The sequence below is a fragment of the Schistocerca americana genome, chromosome 10 (genome assembly GCF_021461395.2).
Source record: "Schistocerca americana isolate TAMUIC-IGC-003095 chromosome 10, iqSchAmer2.1, whole genome shotgun sequence".
NCBI lineage: Eukaryota > Metazoa > Arthropoda > Insecta > Orthoptera > Acrididae > Schistocerca > Schistocerca americana.
This window is the reverse complement of record NC_060128.1, coordinates 64,915,609-64,933,866: the sequence shown is the minus strand read 5'-3', so window position 1 is coordinate 64,933,866 and position 18,258 is coordinate 64,915,609. Positions and strand designations below refer to the sequence as shown.

At 44.6% G+C, this 18,258-nt stretch overlaps 1 protein-coding gene across 3 annotated transcripts in view; it reads right to left on the bottom strand.

Annotated features, from left to right (window-relative positions):
- LOC124552713 (uridine phosphorylase 1) overlaps positions 1–18,258 on the bottom strand; it is a 444,709-nt gene that overhangs the window by 58,289 nt on the left and 368,162 nt on the right. The gene's annotated exons all lie outside the window — the stretch shown is intronic.

Here is an 18,258-nt window from a genome sequence, read left to right as displayed (position 1 = left end):
CACCCGAGTTCCTGAAGCATTTCCGTAACACTCGGTGATGATCAAACCTACCAGTAACAAATCTAGCAGCCCGGCTCTGAATTGCTTCTATGACCTCCCTCAATCCGACCTGATAGGGATCCCAAACGCTCGAGCAGTACTCAAGAATAGGTCGTATTAGTGTTTTATAAGCGGTCCCCCTTACAGATGAACCACATCTTCCCAAAATTCTACCAATGAACCGAAGACGACTATCCGCCTTCCCCACAACTGCCATTACATGCTTGTCCCACTTCATATCGCTCTGCAATTTTACGCCCAAATATTTAATCGACGTGACTGTGTCAAGCACTACACTACTAATGGAGTATTCAAACGTTACGGGATTCTTTTTCCTATTCATCCGCATTAATTTACATTTATCTATATTTCGAGTTAGCTGCCATTCTTTACACCAATCACAAATCCTGTCCAAGTCATCTTGTATCCTCCTACGGTCACTCAACGACGACACCTTCCCGTACACCACAGCATCATCAGCAAACAGCCGCACATCGCTATCCACCTTATCCAAAAGATCATTTATGTAGATAGAAAACAACAGCGGACCTACCACACTTCCCTGGGGCACTCCAGATGATACCCTCACCTCCGATGAACACTCACCATCGAGGACAACGTACTGGGTTCTCCGCAATAAGGAGAACTAGCCCGCATTCGCCGTGGGAGATGCAAAACCGCCTTAAAAACCATCCACAGGCTGGCCGGCGCACCGGACCTCGACACTAATCCGGCGGGCGGATTCTTGCCGGGGACCGTGCCGCCCGGAAAGCAGTGTGTCAGACCGCACGGCTAACTGGGCGGGCTTTGGGAGGGTAGGTCCTATTCCATGGCCTGCGAGGTCACCTGAACTGAATCGCCTTAATTATTTGCTATGGGATATCTGGTCACTTATGTATCAGACCGCAGTGGATACGGAAATGGAATTAGTTGCCAGAATGGTAGCTGCCTGCGATGTGATTCGAAACACACCGGGAATATTTGTCAGGTTGCGTCAGAATCGTGTTCGCGTATCTCATGCTTGCATTGAGGTTGATGGCCGTCAGTTTCAGCACTTTTTGTAAGATACGGTACAAATGATATGTTCATTGTGTCAGTGATGGTATTTGGAGTTAACTGTAACTCATGTAAATTAAGAAGTACAGAGTAATGTGATTTTATTCCTATCATCTCCTTAAGCTGGTGTCTCAGACTCCAGGTTCGCTACCTCAATTGTTCAGTGAAGAATCCCGTACGTCTTGTTAAATTTTTGCACGTTTTTACGTTAACACCCTGTATGTGTGTCACAATTCCTATTATAGGTTCAAATGGCTCTGAGCACTATTGGACTTAACTGCTGGTGTCATCAGTCCCCTAGAACTTAGAACTACTTAAACCTAACTAACCTAAGGACATCGCACGCATCCATGCCCAAGGCAGGATTCGAACCTGCGACCGTAGCGGTCGCGCGGTTCCAGACTGTAGCGCCTAGAACCGCTCGGCCACTCCGGCCGGCTCCTATTATAGGCTACGAGGGGCTGTAGAGGGGACTTTTGATAAGGAACCATATCCGGAACTGTGCGGTTTGGGTGTAAAATAGGTTTTCAAATCTCCCATTTCACTGCACACAAACAGCGGAGATGAGCTGTGACTTGTGTGCTTTGCAGGAGCCCACGCCACTGTCAATGTTTCGTATACTCGCTGTTTCGTTCTCTCCCATAACAAAAAAAAATTTCAATCCTTGCAACACACACAGTACGACATTAAAAAAAGTTTGCGACAACCAAATTATTCCGCAGATCAAGAATTCCCTTTTCAAACATAGTCAGGCGGAAGGAAAGGGAGTGGCTTAGAGTCAATGGCAATGCTTAGTTTTATACCCAGATGACGCCACATCCAGAAAAAAAAAACAGCACAGTTCGGTCAGAGGGCAGTGATAATATTATTTGCTGTGAATGATTTAGCAACATCATGCTGCTTGACAACACAGTGGGGCATTTTCTGTGATCGATTTAGTAATATCACGCTGCTTGACACGAAGTGGGGCAATCTCAAGTACGACCTCTCGCAACAGAAGATAAATTGCAGCTCTCAACAGTTTGGCCTTGCCGCGCATTTGTGCGGATGTGTCTCGGGTTTCTCGCTTATCTTATCCGCCCTGTTCAGCGTTACCTGAGAACTTAATGCGGGCCCTCCACCGCCTGATCTTTAGGAGATACGTGTGTTAAGAGCCCAGGGATTAATGCGTGCGCAGTTTCCGTATGTCCACAGCAATACCACGCACAAATATCTGCGAGGCGTGATCAAAAAGTAACGAATTTTGCAGTATAGAGTGTTGTATTAGGAAGAGTTGTGTGACTTTTTTGTTGTTGTTATGTTTGTAAGCATGTGAAACGTACCAGTAAAAGGGTCGTCGCATCGGATACTTAAATCTTATCAAAAGTACTACGTGTGTTTTTTAGTATCGGCGATTATTTCAAAATGCTTCAAATGCCTCTGAGCACTATGGGACTTAAAATTTTGGTCAGAATCAGCGCTAGTATCGCTCTGTACATCTACACTACTGGCCATTAAAATTGCTACACCACGAAGATGACGTGCTACAAGATGCTGTGATATGCAAATCATTAGCTCTTCAGAACTTTCACACAAGGTTGGGTTCAGTGGCGACACCTACAACGTGTTAACAAGAGGAAAGTTTCCAACCGATTTCTCATACACAAACAGCAGTTGACCGGCGTTGCCTGGTCAAACGTTGTTGTGATGCCTCGTGTAAGGAGGAGAAATGCGTACCATCACGTTTCCGACTTTGATAAAGGTCGGATTGTAGCCTATCGCGACTGTGGTTTATCGTATCGCGACATTGCTGCTCGCGTTGGTCGAGATCCAATGACTGTTAGCAAAATATGGAATCGGTGGGTTCAGGAGGGTAATACGGAACGCCGTGCTCGATCCCAACGGCCTCGTATCACTAGCAGTCGAGATGACAGGCATCTTATCCGCAAGGCTGTAACGGATCGTGCAGCCACGTCTCGATCCCTGAGTCAACAGATGGGGACGTTTGCGAGACAACAACCATCTGCACGAACAGTTCGACGACGTTTGCAGCAGCATGGACTATCAGCTCGGAGACCGTGGCTGCGGTTACCCTTGACGCTGCATCACAGACAGGAGCGCCTGCGATGGTTTACTCGACGACGAACCTGAGTGCACGAATGGCAAAACGTCATTTTTTTATGAATCCAGGTTCTGTTTACAGCATCATGATGGTCTCATCCGTGTTTGGCGACATCGCGGTGAACGCACATCGGAAGCGTGTATTCGTCATCACCATACTGGCGTATCACCCGGCGTGATGGTTTGGGGTGCCATCGGTTACACGTCTCGGTCACCTCTTGTTCGCATTTTCGGCACTTTGAACAGTGGACGTTACATTGCAGATGTGTTACGACCCGTGGCTCTACCCTTCATTCGATCCCTGCGAAACCCTACATTTCATCAGGATAATGCACGACCGCATGTTGCAGGTCCTGTACGGGTCTTTCTGGATACAGAAAATGTTCGACTGCTGCCCTGGCCAGCACATTCTCCAGATCTGTCACCAACTGAAAACGTCTGGTCATTGCGGCCGAGCAACTGGTTCGTCACAATACGGCAGTCACTACTCTCGATGAACTGCGGTGTGTTGAAGCTGCACGGGCAGCTGTACCTGTACACGCCATCCAAGCTCTGTTGGACTCAATGCCCAGGCGTATGAAGGCCGTCATTACGGCCAGAGGTGGTTATTCTGGGTACTGATTTCTCAGGATTTATGCACCCAAATTGCGCGAAAATGTAATCGCATGTCAGTTCTAGTATAATATATTTGTCCAATGAATACCCGGTTATCATCTGCATTTCTCCTTGGTATAGCAATTTTAATGGCCAGTGGTTTAGATGCAGCGTAACTCACAACGCGGAAATGATCTAAATTATATTCATCCAGTATTTGAGAATTAGAGCAGTTAGTTAGTGACTTCCGACGAGCTTTACACATAATTTCAAAGCTTTTCGAAACTTTTTCTAGCTAATCCCTCCCCCCCCCTCCCCCCCCCCCCCCCCCCCCACGCGCCCGCCACCAACACAAAATGGTGAAAGCAGACATTTTATCGCTTACTATGATTCGTTCCACATCATTACGATTTATCGTGTGGAACATGAAACTAACTACGACTACCCAATAGTAATCATCATCATCATCATCATCATCGCCTGTTGCAAGACGTGTCACTGGTGTAACTCTCCAGTCCGGAAGGGGGATGGGGCTATGACGTAATCTCAGCTCCCCATATACGTGGAGTTTATAATGAAGCTATTTTAAGGTCAGCTATTTCCGCCGACCCGGGACAGGACCGCCGTGATGTAATAGCGCCTGAGAGGCTATGAGGCAACGTGTGACGTCACGCGCATTTACCCTCCAGACCAGCGACACCGCAGGCGTAGGCCGCTTCGACTTTCGCGGTCGCCTAATCTGTTTGCGCGTGTAATCCTCTCTACCCAGCGCGCTGAGGTCAGCAAATACGCCAGTCGACCCAGCGGGCCAAACGGGGGCGAGGACAACAAATTGGCGAACCTTCCTCGTCAGGCAGCTTACAAAGCAGTGAGGCGCCCCTTCTAAGCTCTCTGAATTCGCCTTGAGTCGCCGTTTCGTCAACAATGTTGATACTCCGGAGGTCAACGGCACCGATACTGACTCCTCCGTCACGCTTCTGCAGGAACAGCTCTGTTCTACCAGCCCAAAGGCCTCTGCTCCGCTCCCGTAGACTTTACGGCCTGCACGGATTCTTTTCTGCTTTTACTTTATTTAATTTTTATGTTGTTCTCAAATTGGAACACCTTCTAAACTATTCACGTTAATTACGGCCATAGAAGCACGGTCTTTTCCGAATATACCGGGTGATCAAAAAGTCAGTATAAATTTGAAAACTGAATAAATCACGGAATAATGTAGATAGAGAGGTACAAATTGACACACATGCTTGGAATGACATGGGGCTTTAGTAGAACCAAAAAAAAAAAAAAAAAAAAAAAAAAAATACAAAATTTCAAAAAAATTCCGACAGATGGCGCTACATCTGATCAGAATAGCAATAATTAGCATAACAAAGTAAGACAAAGCAAAGATTCTTTACAGGAAATGCTCAATATGTCCACCATCATTCCTCAACAATAGCTGTAGTCGAGGAATAATGTTGTGAACAGCACTGTAAAGCATGTCCGGAGTTATGGTGAGGCATTGGCGTCGGATGTTGTCTTTCAGCATCCCTAGATACGTCGGTCGATCACGATACACTTGCAACTTCTGGTAACCCCAAAGCCAATAACCGCACGGACTGAGGTCTGGGGACCTGGGAGGCCAAGCATGACGAAAGTGGCGGCTGAGCACACGATCATCACCAAACGACGCGCGCAAGAGATCTTTCACGTGTCTAGCAATATGGGGTGTTTATTTGTTCTAATAAAACCCCATGTCATTCCAAGCATGTGTGTGAATTTTTACCTCTCTATCTACATTATTCAGTGGTTTAAGCTTTCAAATTTATACTGACTTTTTGATCACCCTGTACTTCCGACAAAAACTCGATTTTGGTAGCTGCAGTCGGAGGTTTTTGTTAATCCTGCTGTTTGGGTTCTTGTGGTGATACTGTCATAGAAACTTTCATCCCCTAACACATTTCTAACCAAGAAGTGGAATATCAGGTTTCATACGTTCAGTTTTAAAAATGTTTTAATATAACGTGATATTTTCTAAAAAAGTTTCACCTCCTATTTCACTCCTTTAGTGGTTGAATTACCAAAAACACGGAACCGCGCATTTTTTATTTCTGGCCGAGAAACGAAATACCATTTGTCGTAATTCTAACTCCAAAAATTCCTTTAATAGCGACATATTTTCTAAAAAAAAAACCTTTCAGCCCCTCTTCATCGTCTTAGGGGTGGAATTTCGAACGACCACTTAATAAATGATGTCTACAGTATAAGATCAACATCCTCTCCAAATTTCAAGTTTCTGCCTGTAGCGTGCTGGGCTCGGCAATGGTCAGTCAGGCAGGCAGGCAGACGGGACATTTTGCTATATACACAGTTTAATCCCCGGTAATATACCGTGAAGATGTTTGTTCTGAGATGTAAAAAGGGGCAAGACGTATAACACCACACAGATGAAACTAGTTTCAGAAACAGTGCAGTGCTTCATCATTATTTATTGTTCAAGTTAATCTGTTTACATTGTCAATGCACTGTTGTAGTTGCGTTCTTTCCTAAATGAATACTGTATTAAACTATCAGCTAGTTCAGAAAGACCAGTAAAGACATCTATTTTCTTAAACTGCTCAGCAGTGTTCTATGACGCAAAGAAAACCAAGAAGGTGCTGTTAATTGAAATGCGCAGGATGGGCGAAGGAGAACTGTTCGAGAGCGGTGTGGGTGGGAGGGAGGAACTGTTGCTGAATTTGGTATTGGGTCTTGAACGGTTGGAAGAATAAGCAGAACGGAATTTAAGACTAGTTTCAAAGTGGTCAATCCTGATGACGATACTATCCCCGTTTGTTCGTCTACAGACAGTAACGATAGTCATGATGCATTAACTGACGAAACTGGTGCTGAAGAAACTGTGCCAGAAACGGGGGTAACAACGCAGCTCAACAAAATAATGGTTTATTTGGGACGCGAGGTGGATACAGCTTCGGCTGAACTAAAGCTGCTGAAACGTCATCGTACTGTTCATAAAAGACATACGAATGTGGCTCTCTGACTTCCGTGTATAAAACTTTTTTCAGTATCTCGTACAACTATGTATGATTTGTCTCTCTACGTGAAACTAATTTGACGTTCAAGCTTACAGCATTTAACCCAAGCAATTATTTTATTTTGAATTTTTGGATCATCCTGATTATCAACAATTCGGATGCCCTATGGTACCAGCTACTTTGGATAAACGAGTTTCCACTATACCAATAGTGGTCCATTTAACTGTTTACATTGTTTTTAAAGTACGACCACATATTCGTAGCCTCCGACTGAACATATTTATGTTCATTTATCGAGTGAGCTGGTTTAATGCACGTAATTTTCAGTGAGGAACTCATACATTCAACATCCAACTCGAAGTGAATTTAGTTAAATTAATACGCTAACCTTCATATGAATTTCATATACCGGTATTATAATTTTTGGTTGTTGTTAGCTTTTATGTCAGCCGTCAGTCCGAAGACAGCTTTCATGCACCTCTCCACAGTAGTATATTCGTGCAGGTCTTCGCATCCCTGCAACCCACACCCACTTCAACCTGCTTACCCTAGTCAAGCCAAGATCTCCACCCACAATTTTTATGCGCGCTCTACCCCCCCCCCCCCCCCCCCAATCCCCTTCTCGGCTTTCAAACTCACTACACCTTGATGTCTCAGGATCACCCTATCCCTTCTCCTAGTCAAGTTGAGCAAACAATTTCCTACTTTTCTCCACTCATACATGTTTCAGTGAAATTCCCCTTAGCTGATAATTTCTCTACAGTACATCGCCCACTAGTCTACAATGCCCATCGTGAGTACCACGTCGTCATAATAAGGAGCAATATTTTTGAAAACAATAACGTAGTAATAGCAGAAATTAAATAAATTGTAACACTAAGATGAAAAACTTTAACAAAAGGCAGAATAACCTAAAATTAAATAATTCCATTTTCGGCCATTTTTGTTCGTTTTATATAAACATTGTACCATAGAGAAATGCTTCTTACTTCCAGGTGAGAAGCTGTACGAAATTACCAGCTCTACTGCTGACAACTACACGAACTGTTAAGGTGTACCAGGTGTTTTAACAAGGAAACAGAGCAACCCCAACAGACAGTCCAAAAACCAGTGTTTCCCAGATGCGACGTATTACGAATGACAAGGGGACATTCCTAGGTGTACATAAACGATCTTGAGAAACTTGGCCGATAGTAGGGTGGTCGAACTAATGCAATCTGTATTTTTCCCCAGTTTCACTTTTAAGGAGGGAAACACATCCCGAAAGGTAATTTGGCGTATTAGGTTTATAGCAAATATCTTCGAAACCATGATATAGAAAAAATGTGTTTGACATAAGAGTTGAAATCTAATTACCGTTCTTGAAAACTGTATAATCAACTTCTGTAATAATTTTAAATTTGTCAAAACATCCCACAACCGTTAATTAATTCTGAATAAAATGAACTTTTGTTACGACATAGATTAAAGAAACTTTCACGCCACATCCATTAATGTATAATAAAGCTAATTTCTTAACTATTATTGGAAAATAAGCTTTACACAATGCGCTGTGGAGTATTCTCAACATCCCTAATTAAAATGTCTAATTATTCATTAGTATTTCAATAATTTGTTTGTTACTCCTGTTGTACATTTTTAATTCTTATTTAACGTCTTAACTTCTCGAATTTTTACATTGTGGTCATTTCTCAAGATGTATTTGGGAGGAGCTCGTGTGTCGTCTGATTCTCCTCGGAAACTACTTTATTAAAACCACCCTATATAAAATGTTAGTATGTAATGACAACAAGCCCAAAACCATAAATATTATCATACAACTTTTTATCTCTTATTCGATTTAAAAACGGAAGAGAGTCCACTGATGATTCTAAAAATTTATAGAAACACGTATAGGTGAAAAAAGAAGAAACTGTTTTCTCAAAGCATTCTTGTTGTACTTCGAATCGAACTACCTGTCGTACATAAAAATCAGCTTCGTACATTTTGTTTATTATAACAAAAGTGGTACTGATACTGCTCATATCATACCTAAAAACATTGGCCTGGTGGACGTGCAAGCCTCATTACGTATACACATAGTTGATCCATTCTAAAAATCGAGAATCTCTACGATTTTTGCCTGTTATCGATACTGGTAAGACATGGCTTCCGGGAATTTAAAGACCGTGCCACAGTCTCTACGGTAGTTCCTCAAATTACGCCGGACACACAAGAAGGAGCGAGCTGGGGACGTCAGTTTATATATCTAGAGAGGGAAGATTTAATAAAACATTTTTACGTACTTACTAAAACACGACTGCAACTTGCATTTTATGTCTGCATGCAGTAATGTTCATCTGTTGTGTTCTTGACGGGTGGTGAATTCACTGTATGGCAAAAAGATATTTTTATGTGGTACAATTTAACAAGTTTCGAATTATTATTTTTTCTGCGAAACCTTGCTTCTTGCCGAATTTCGTGATTGTAGGTCCTGCCAGGTTGTATTCTGATCGCAGATTGATTACTTCAAAGTGCTTCCATCACATTATCTTTTCTGTGATTTTGTATGTAGTACTGTGAGTGTATCAGAAAATTAAAGAATTTTTTATGCATAGGAAATTACTGTACGACTGTAAACAAAAGTATTTTCCGTTTTGAAGGAATGACTGTTGTTACCTTTTGCTGAGAATGAGTGCTTTGTTTACTCAATAGCAAGTACTTGTCTATTCTTTGGCTTTATCTAACCCGAAGGAAACTGTTTTCACTTAATCACACGTTTCAGTTTATCCCTGTTTCTCCGAAACAGATGTCAGACGAAATTTTGTGGTTCCAGATTTTTTATTGCTCGCTATCTCTAACTCATTAGAGTTTCATGGACTGCAGGAGAACGACTGGGTCGGCATTACAGCAAATCAAACCAGACTGCGGCTTGGGAGGTCTGATACTGAAACAAAAACTGACCTACTCTGGGCACGTATGAGAAGAAATAATTCGCTGGAGATGACGTTAAAACTGGGTAAGATCGAACATTCGAGGAGGAGGTGGTGGTGGTAAAGGATGGGATGGATCCATCCCATTACAGACGTAAGTGTGGGGGAGACAGTGCAACACAGAAGCAATGTGGCGTGCTTCAGGTCATGGGGTCACGAAGAGTCGGTATCGATTAAACGACTATAGAGGGAGATCTGTGTTCGTGCGGTTCACTAATCGCGTTCCTAAGCCAGCGTTAGTTCTCAGGGTAGCTCTGTGTTATGCCATTTAATTGAACAGCTAATAACTCTATGAACTTGTCCGCGGAATTCCCCTTCCTGTACTGCATCTCACAAGTTTACTCTGAAACACTGTCTAGCAGTTAATGACAATCAGGATAGATCTCTCGATCCTTGTAGCAGCTTAGCTCTAACACACTCTAGCACTCTGCCACTTTTCTGGCACGAGCTGGAGATGTGCCTCGGTTCGAGTAGTGGTGACTCTTCTTGGTGTAGAATTGAAATAGGTTGATCGGACGATACTGGCGAAGGGCGAGGGAAGGGAGAATTCACGCGTTCGTCATGTGCTGAGGAGCTGAAAAGGCCAGGATGCGGCGATGTTGGGGGGAAATTTATGATCGCGGTGTTACGAAAGATCACCAGATTGAGTGTTTTATGAGAGATGTTTGTTTACTGTAATCTCGATTGTGTTGCCACGGGGGGACGCGCTTCACTTGACGAGTAGTGCAGATCGATAAGGCGCCGAGCGGCGTGACCTTTGGGATATTTCGATCTGCAGTAAGTGTACCGCGCCGCATTGCTCTGACCTTCGGTAGTATCCAGGTTATAAAACGGCCTCTTAAAGCTCTTCTAAATTGCTTCCATGTTTGTATACTAGCAAGCATTACATAATTCTTTTTTTTTTTAAAAAAAAAAGCCTATTTTTACCTTACGTCTTTCGGATGACTTACCTGAATTGTGTAGTTGAAAAATCATTGAGGCTCATCCACAAAATTCGTTCGTCTTATAACAGAGACCATGTTATGCGACCGAGAAGTTTTTCGCGCTCCGTGCGTCAATCTTTAGAAACGGAATGCTCACAGGATCGCTTTGTTTGTCTGTCAATAATTAGAGAGAGACAGAGAGAGAGAGAGAGAGACAGAGAGAGAGAGAGAGAGAGACAGAGAGAGAGAGAGAGAGAGAGAGAGAGAGAGTAAATGTATCAGTTAAACTAAGACTGGGCTTGTCTTAATCATTTTTTCTGTTTCGGTCAAGGCAATGTGATTACATAAGTAATTTACAGTACTTGATACACCTTCCAGTATACTGTACAACATGGGCGACGGGACAATTCCTTAAGACAGCCCGTTATTATAGTCCCTTGGAGTGTTTACGTATGGGGTGTTCAAGATGACTCATCCTTATAGAATCTTTTTCGGCATCCAGGAATCGTCGAACTGGCAATGGAGAAAAGTGAGGGGATAAAGCTTGTAGCGGGAACCATGGCTCGAATACATTAAGCAGGTACAAATGGGTATAGTTATCCAGAGATGAAGATACTTGCACAGGCACAGGCTAGAGTAGCGTGGAGAGATGCATCAAAACAGTTACAAAATGAGCCATGGTTAACTGCGAATAAATGGGGTACTCATACATTAGAGCAGTGTTTTTCAAGTTTTTTAAATACGCGACCCAAAAGTATGTCAGCTGGTCGTAGGTTGTGTTCCCACAAATGAACAGCGTAGAGACAGAAGTGATGACACTTTCTGCAGGACCGGATCATTTTGCAGGACATTGCTCAAGATCGTACAGTGAAAGCTTTTATTGATTTGTTTGACTGATGGGGCTGCTAAGTGCTATACCACCTACTTCAGTCCCCTGACTTAAGCCCTCGTAAGTTCAACTCGATTTCTGAACTGAAGGAAACACTTCGCGGCATTCGCTTCAGATCTGCTACAAATTCGTCGGGCAAGAGACCGTGCCGCTCGAACTGTCAACACAACTGGCACTGCTAAGGGTATCCTACGACTTCCATATCGCTGGCAACGGGTTATACACAATGCTGGTGACTACTTTGAAGGTCAGTAAAACTTTGAAACACGTATCTATTTTGTACGAGATGTAAATAAATACTTGCCGCTATTAAAGTTCCAACCGTCATATAGTTATATTCTTTGTCGCGGTGCCGGCCGAAGTGGCCGTGCGGTTAAAGACGCTGCAGTCTGGAACCGCAAGACCGCTACGGTCGCAGGTTCGAATCCTGCCTCGGGCATGGATGTTTGTGATGTCCCTAGGTTAGTTAGGTTTAACTAGTTCTAAGTTCTAGGGGACTAATGACCTCAGCAGTTGAGTCCCATAGTGCTCAGAGCCATTTGAACCTTTGTCGCGGTAGAGGCGTGGGGGTGAGCGGGGTCATAGCCGCGCGTTTTGGTCACAACAATCAGTTGTCAGAGTACGGCAGCAAGTGCGAACGTGATAATTGTCTTCGCGCTTCGCTCTGAGCGATCATAAAATGGACAACTTTCTGCTTTCTCCTGCTACCGCGACCCCCTGAGCAAGGCTTTGCGGCCTTGCAAGGGGGTCGCGACCCACAGCTTCAAAAACACCGCGGTGGAGGTTAGTCACTATCACCCTGTCCATTATACGAGCCAGTTGTGTTGAGAAACAGAATGTTTTCACAAGAAAGTATCGTAATGATACACCGAAAAGACCAGAATCGTGCGGCTGAACAAGTTCCAGAAGATACGCAATGTGGCAAATGTAGACAAAAGCGGTCGACTGAAAGTGATAACGCCATATAAAGTTGACAGATTTGCGAGTACCACGACCTGTGGAAAACCTCCCGTATCCTCATGTTCCTTAAACCTGGCAAACCGCCGTCCGCCGTCTCCTCCTACCGTCCCATCAGCCTTACCTCGGTCTTCAGCAAGGTCCTGGAATCTCTCCTCACCCGCCGCATCCACCAGCATCTCCGCCAGCACCGCCTCCTTCCCGTTACCCAGTGTGGCTTTCGGCCGTCCTTCTCTTCCGACGACCTTCTCCTTCACCTCACTCATCTCCTTTCCGAACAGCTTAATTCCCGTCGCTCCGCAATCTTCCTCTCCCTGGACCTCGAACGTGCATATGACCACGTATGGCATTCCGGTCTCCTCTTCAAGCTCCAAACCTTCGCCCTTCCCATTAACTACGTCCGTCTGATCGGCTCCTTTCTCTCCCGCCGTCCTTCCTATGTCACCATCCATAACACAGATTCCTACACCTTTTTCCCCTCTGCCGGTGTGCCCCAAGGCTCCGTCCTCTCCCCCCTTCTGTACCTTTTGTACACGGCGGACATACCGCCGCCGTCAGCCCCCGTCCACCTTCTCCAGTTTGCCGATGACACCGCCTTCCTTGCCCTTGCCCCCACCCTACAGCGCTCCCAACACCTTCTCCAATCCCATCTTGACCGGTTCACCGCTTGGTGTAACCAGTGGTTGCTCAAGGTCAATCCCTCCAAAACCCAGGCGATCATTGTAGGCAAAACCACCCCTTCCCTCCGCCTCCTTGATTTCTACATCACCATATATGGCCGTCCTATCGCCCTCACTCCCACCCTTAAGTACCTTGGCGTCACCCCTGACCGTCGCCTCTCCTGGACTCCCCACCTCCGGACAATCCAAGCCAAGGCACGCTTCCGACTCAGTCTCCTCAAGCTCCTCTCCGGCCGTACGTGGGGTCTGGACCCCTCCACCATCCTCCACACCTATAAATCCCTCATCCGCCCTATCCTTTGTTATGCTTATCTGGCTTGGATCTCCGCCCCCCTTCCCTTTTATAAATCCCTCCAAATCCTTGAACGCCATGCTCTCCGCCTCGCCTATCACATCCGTCTCCCCTCCCCCACGCGGATCCTGTATGATCTCATCCCCTTCCCCCACCTCCTCCTTTTCCTTGAAAGGATACAGATCCTGTACACCTCCCGTAAACTCGACCCTCCTCACCCGCTCGTCTCCCCGATCCTCACCCACCCCCGCCCGCTGCCGCGCCTGTATTCCCATGTCCCACCCGGTCTCCATCTCTCCACCCTCCTTACCCTCTCCCAAGGTGGCTTCCGCCAGCTCCCCCTCCCTGATGATGTCCTCCTCCCCTGCATCTACCCCTCCTATCAACTTTGATCCTCCCCCCCCACCTCCTGTGTCCTTTCCTTTAGGCACCCTCCCTCCCCCCCTTTCCCTTCCCTTCTCTTTCCTTTCCCCCCTCCCTCCTCCCCTCTCCCCCAGGCTTCCCCTCCCCCTTCCTCCCTCCCCCTCCCTCCTTTGCCCATGGCATCTCTGCTCTCCCCTCTCCCATTTCCCCTTCCTCCTCCTCCTCCACCTCCTCTCTTGGCAGGTCCCCGGACTCGTACACGCTCAGTGAACATTCGAGCGCCGGAGATCATCGCCATCAGTGTTTAGTGTGTGTGCATCGTTTTGTGTTTCGTGCAGTTACAACTCAACTGTTCACATGTGCCGTCGCCGTTCTCCGTGTTTTGTGCGCCGTGTCTCCAAGTGTTAGTGTTTTTTTCGTCCAACGTGAACGGCTTCTTGTTTGGTTTTTTTTTTTTTGTATCCATTTTTTTGCCCGCCGTTTTTTGTATTGTATATATCACCTCTCTGTCATGTTTATTGTACCACTTAAGGCTGAAGAGCAGCATACTATGCTGCTGACAGCCCGCCTGTGTAGGTGTTTAAAATTACAATAAAGGAAAAAAAAAGCGAGTACCACGAACTGTGTGTGTTGCCTGTATGGCAAGCTAGTTTGGTCTCTCTGTTGTAGTATCGACAAGACACTGCTCAAGTGTTTCAAGATGGGTCTGTCAAGAATTCGTATTGTTCGTAAGTCATTACTAGAATACAATAGAAAACGTGCAGATTTCTGTTAGTGTTTCATATCATACGCGACGTTAGATGGAAGAGAGACAGATGATTCGTTTTGGTCCGACGAGACGCAGCTTCTGGTAATACCTCTCCGTCTGTCCTTAATTAATTACTCACCGGTGGTAGGCAATGACAACCTCGTAACTCTGTTTTATTACATTTTGCAGGTGAAGCAGAAACGGTTTCTTAAAAAGTAATACAAAGTGATACAGAAAGTTGCTGTAAGTACAACAATATAGTAGAAGCCTAGTTATTGACAAATTGAAGAAATCCATGCACTTTCAAGTCCCTTTGCTTGTGGAGTTACTGGTTACTGGAATTAAGTTTTCATAAACAAAGGTGTTACGAGGTCTGTGCTTATTTGGCTAACTGAAATAATTGCATAAAATAGGGTCGCCAGATTAATGATTCCTCTGAACGAGTAGCTGCGCACTTTCATCAAAATAGAAATCCTCTGTATGGGAGGTTCATACAGTCAAAATGAGAAGAGACGATGCTGCCGCACTTCTTATAATTTTTGAGGACTTAACAAATGATGGTGATAAATTTTCAGCTATTTTAGGATGAATATCCAAACTTTGACGACCTTCATGTATGACTAAAGAATTCAATTCAACGCCGCAACAAATCCTTCGAAGAAGGTATTCAAACTATACACATGCTGGCAAGCACGTGAGTGGAAAAAGTAAAACATTTCAAACTTTATTGTAATTTTTGTTTCTGTTTTAAAGGACTTTAACAATCTTCAATAAAATTCTTCAGGGTATCAGACCGCATCGTCATAATTTTAAAATGCGCCAACGTTTCGGCCAGCCTTGCAGCTAGCCTTCATCAGGGCCTTACGTTAACTGCTAAATGAACACACTTGGTTCCTTAAATAGCTGCACGAGAAAACCGTGTCGTTACTTGATTGGCTGTAAAAGGAGGAGGAGGAGGAGGAGGAGGAGGAGGGGTGAAAGGTATGCAGAAGAAGTCCGCCCTGCACACGCTAACGAAGGGAGCGTACAGGATAAGCGACGAAGAACATCTGAAGACAGAACTTGAACGCCTCAGGTCCATCTTCGGAACTAATGGCTATGGGAAGCAGATGATAGACAGCACCATGACGACAAGGGAGAAGACTAATAGGGAAGAGGAGAAGGAGGCACAGAGCATTGCTGTGTTACCATATGTACAAGGGGTCACCGAACGTATTGGCAAAATTCTACGAAAATCCGACATCAAACCAATTTTCCGAAGCAGAAACAAAATATCAGACATGCTCGGTTCTACCAAGGATGCAGTTGACAAACTACACGCAGCTGGCGTGTATGAAATTGGTTGTGCGTGTGGATTAGTCTACATAGGTGAGACGGGACGTCTGATTAGCACAAGGCTCTCGGAACATGAAAGATATATCCGCCTGAAACAACACACTAAGTCAGCAGTGGCGGAACACCGAGACGAGTGCGGGAAACCAATATTTTTTCAAGAAGCCCGCGTCCTGGCGAAACAGCCTCTCACTTTCAAAAGAAAGATTAGAGAGGCGATAGAAATAGCCAAAAGACCCGCCAACATGAATAGAGAGGACGGGTACAAGCTTCCGAGGTCTTGGCTGCCTGCAATAGCAGGGCTACGGAGCGGCGGCAGAGCCGTGGCGGCCCATGCAGACACGCGGAGAGCCGCAGTGGTCGCGAGCGCACAGAGCAATGGGACGCCGCAGCCGGCTTCTGGACAGCATGGAAACAGTGTGACGTCACAGCCATCACCTGTTCGCTATTCGTCCGTCTCCTCCAATGGGATGGATTAATATAAAGACCAATAGAAAACAGCTATTTCAGCCAATGACAGATAATAAAGGAAACACCAATAAAGCATACCTTTCACCCCTCCTCCTCCTCCTCCTCCTTTTACAGCCAATCAAGTAACGACACGGTTTTCTCGTGCAGCTATTTAAGGAACCAAGTGTGTTCATTTAGCAGTTAACGTAAGGCCCTGATGAAGGCTAGCTGCAACGCTGGCCGAAACGTTGGCGCATTTTAAAATTATGACGATGCGGTCTGATACCCTGAAGAATTTTATTGAAGAAGACAACGGCCGCGGAAGCCTACGCTTAGACTTTAACAATATTATGTATTTGAAAGATATTTAAGAACTAACGACATATGTACTAAGACAAAAATTTCAAATGCCAAGCGGCGTTTAGGATAAATTTTAAATATTTAATTTAGACATTGATCGAATCAAGTGATGAGGATTCGTAGTGGTCTGAGACAACTGCGATTGCGCGAATTGTCCCTGTGAAGTCTTGGTAACATGACTGTACAGTAGGGTGCTGGCTAATCTGTACTGAATGGAATCCGTGCAATGTGTTAGAACATGTAGCTCCACCAGCATTTGCTGACGCTTTTTTGGGTTTTTAATTCCAGAAGCTGAATTTTAACACTCTCAGCTGCTATTACACTACTTCATCGTCCTTTCTACGGACGGAATTATCCCATTGGAAAACGTCTTATGCCGATTTGGATTTTGTGTCAAGGTACGGATTAGTTCTACTGGCTCTTGTTTCCATTTTACCATAGTTTTATGTTTTAGATTCTTCCCTGAGTGTTTCGCTTGTGTGGGGGCATGCTGAAAATTAATGACTTTGAATCTTATATTTTGCTCTCAATATTGGCATAGGTATTACATGCGATGCGTATTACTCAGCTCGGTCGATTTTCCCGCTTCGCTGAGCCAAGTTGCAATACTTTGCCACTACAGGGCTGCGAACTGTTGCGTGTGCTAAATGTTTATTATCAGTAATGCTATCAGAGTGATGGATCGGTCCAGTAGATAGCGTTTATTAGCACCCAGAGTCTTGGGGTATTACTAGATTGAACTTATCAGTATTTCGAAATAATGATCACAGTATCAAATGATTTTGGCAATGGGCCATTTTCGAGTGCTTACTTTGGTTCAAACGTACGATACACACTCCATACATTATATAATGCCATATACTTATTGTGGGCCAGTCGCTGTTACATGTACAAACTGTATCCTCGTTATTTTACAATTTATTGTCCGCAAATCTACAATGTACGTCCACCATTTACGAGGGTCATTCGTTAATTAAACAGACAAATAGGTGTGGGGAAAAAACGGGTAGCGGGCAGGTCTGGTATTTTTATGGCTTTAAGTTGGCATCACTGGGATGAGGCCTGTTCAGCTGACGTATCAACATTGTTTTGTTTATAACCTCAAAAATGAATTTCAAGATGCTGAGTCTACTTAAAACGTCCACAATAGTTGAACAACGTTCTGTTATTCGCTTTTTACTTGCTGAAGGCCAGAAACCAGTGAATATATACTGTAGAATGTCTAACATTTATGGTGAAGGTTGTATAAATCGTGCAAATTTTTACCAATAGGTAGGGCAGTTAGAAAATGGTCGCGACTCAGTGACTGACGAACACCGTTCTGCCAACCAGTTGCAGTTTCAACTCCCTCATTTGAAAGTCGAGTTGATGACATTATTTGTGCTGATCGCTGTGTGACTGTGGGAACGATAGTTGATAAGGTTCAAGTTAGTGCTGGTACAGTTTATAACATTGTATGTAACATGCTGAAGTGCCGCAAAACATG